This window comes from Lynx rufus, unplaced genomic scaffold (assembly GCF_022079265.1).
Source record: "Lynx rufus isolate CCGP_SWC_20201006 ecotype Redwood Valley unplaced genomic scaffold, mLynRuf1.p SCAF_8, whole genome shotgun sequence".
Taxonomy (NCBI): domain Eukaryota; kingdom Metazoa; phylum Chordata; class Mammalia; order Carnivora; family Felidae; genus Lynx; species Lynx rufus.
The window spans coordinates 9917438-9920098 of record NW_025814896.1 but is presented as its reverse complement, the minus strand read 5'-3'; the positions used below and the strand labels follow the sequence as shown (position 1 = coordinate 9920098).

The 2661-nt window shown below is 45.2% G+C and overlaps 1 long non-coding RNA gene across 1 annotated transcript; it reads right to left on the bottom strand.

The window, feature by feature from the left end:
• Nucleotides 1–876: 876 nt before the first annotated feature.
• Nucleotides 877–1444, bottom strand: LOC124504154 (uncharacterized). Its single transcript, XR_006960325.1, has 2 exons — nt 1377–1444; nt 877–1203 (listed from the first exon to the last, which is right to left on the bottom strand). It is a non-coding gene; the product is annotated as an uncharacterized LOC124504154 (long non-coding RNA).
• Between the last annotated feature and the right edge of the window lie 1217 nt (nt 1445–2661).

Below are 2661 nucleotides of genomic sequence, written 5' to 3'. Positions count from 1 at the left end.
CAGTCGGTTAAGCGTCCGACTTCAGCCAGGTCACGATCTCGCGGTCCGTGAGTTCGAGCCCCGCGTCAGGCTGATGGCTCAGAGCCTGGAGCCTGTTTCCGATTCTGTGTCTCCCTCTCTCTCTGCCCCTCCCCCGTTCATGCTCTGTCTCTCTCTGTCCCAAAAATAAATAAACGTTGAAAAAAAAATTAAAAAAAAATAATAAACTGGAATGACTCAGAGAGGTTGAATAAGTTGTCCAAGGTCACAGCAACCCTTTGAGATAAATAATCCTACGATAATCCCCATAATACAGATGAAAACACTGAGACCTAGTGAAAGTAAGCGCTTGCCTAAGGTTTCAGAGGCAGTAAGTGGTTGCACCAGGATTTCAATCCAGATCCTCCATTTGGTCTCCATTTCCAGAGACCAGGCTTATCATCATCTGAAAAATAGAATTTTTTTTTGGAAACAGCAACTATAAATATATTTAGAAACCCAGAAAGTTTAAAAATACATCTAAATATGTGTCAAAATATATACCTTAGGCCGTCAGGCTGAGGGGTAAATCAGTGTTCTTGATATTGACCTCTTCCTGTAATTCTCATGGTGTTGTTTAAAAAACACTCCCTGGGGCACCCGGGTGGCTCAGTCAGGTAAGCGTCCAACTTTGGCTCAGGTCATGGTCTCATAGTTCATGAGTTCGAGCCCCTGCATCGGGCTTTGCCCTGACAGTGTGGAGCCCGCTTGGAATTCTTTGCCTCTCCCTCTCTCTGCTTCTCCCCCACTCGTGCTCTGGCACACACACACGCACTCTCTCAAAATAAATAAATAAACTTAAAAAAACCACTCCCTATGTGCATATCATTCAAGAGTTAAAAAAAAGCTCATAACTACTTTTTTTTTCAATATATGAAATTTATTGTCAAATTGGTTTCCATCATAACTACTTATTTTTTATAAGCGGTATTACCTTTTGGGATGTGGTTTCTAGAAGTTTACCATCTGTTTTGGAAAGGATTTGGGAACTTTAAAGACGTCGCTTAGAATATAGCACTTTAAGCATGTCCGTGCGTTGAAGACAATTCTCAGCCTCGGCTTCCTCAACAGCCCTGGTATTCCGGTTTCCCACACCTCAGCAAGCAGGGAGGGTGACAGAATGCCCGTTACTCCCCTGAGTCACGACATGGCCCCGCAGCTCCTCAGGCGTTTCCGAGAGTCCCCCTGTGGAGTGTCCCGTGTGTGCATAAACAATGGGAGCACTATTTATCCAGCGTCTGTCTGTGGGGACTACGTCCATGGGGGGTTTAGACAAGAGGATGTAGGGGGTAAGAAATCGACTCTCTCCTCCTCCTCATTTCCTCCCTCTTCAACTCCCATCAGGGACCTGGCCTCACCTGATTCCGTGCAAATCTCCCTCTCTTCAACGTGGGCACAGATTCTGTCTCGTGTATGGTTCTCCCAGAAGCAGAACTTGAGATAAAGGTTTGTGTGCACGTTGTTTATGGGGTAGGTGGTACCAGGAAGTACTGAGGAAGGGGTAGGAAGTGACACAGGGAAGGAAAGTTGCATCATCAAGACAGCTGCCACCGTAGGCCACTGCGGTTGAAGGCTTCCTGGATATCTCTGCAAGGGAGTGTGAAAAACCACCTCACAGTTGTTCCCCCTGTGGAAGGAGGGAGTTGATGTATTTATACACCGACACTGTCCTTGTTGCTTGAGGGCGGCTCCCTAGCGTGCTCTACAATGCTGATGGCCAGCTGGTCTCCAGAGGCTAGAGAAATCCTTCAGACAAAGAAACGCAAGTGCCATTGGCTTCGATGCACATTCATCGGGTGATAAGGGCCTGGCCTTGACAGTGGTAGGGACGGATGCCACCGAGTTGCCTACTCCACCGAGGAGAGAACTTTGCATGTTCCGGCCCAGCAAAAGCTTTGACTCCAGAAACTCCCTATCACCCATCTTCCTTTTCAGTGTCTAGAAAATGCTGGAATAAAATGTTAATACAAGTCTATGCTTTGCCAAGGGTAGTGTTTTGTTGTTTTTCTTGAGCTGTCTTGGGACAAATTAGGAAAAGAGCATTTTCTTGTCCACACACTCCCTCACCTTCAGTAGATACTCCTCAGATCCATTCATCATGGTTTCTCCTTTTCCATGTGATGATACAGAGTAAGCCAGAGAGTTTCCTTTTATTCCTCCCCCCTTTTCCTTGTCTTTGTTATTACTTATGTTTCTGTTTACTATTTTTTAAAAATGTTTATGTACTTATTTTGAGTGAGCGCGAGGGAGAATCCCAAGCAGGCTCCACGCTCAACACGGAGGCCCGTGCGGGGCTTGATCTCACCAACTGTGAGACGGTGACCTGAGCTAAAATCAAGAGTTGGTCGCTTAACCGACCGAGCCACCCAGGAGCCCCTGGTTCTGTTTACTTTAATTAGAATTTAGTCTTTTATTGAATCTATTTTACTTCTGTAGTATTTTTATAAGCAGTGTTCAGGAACTCACAGAGTCTCTAATAAACTAGAAATGATTTTTTTTTTTTTTTCCCAGTCAAGATGCTGTGTGCCATCTAGGCTCGGAACTCATGGACTAGAATTAATTTCGCAGGTTAGGCAAGTGGATCCTCATAGCAAATGGAGCTAAAGGTTATTCTTTGCAATCATTCCAATCCTAGTATCTAAA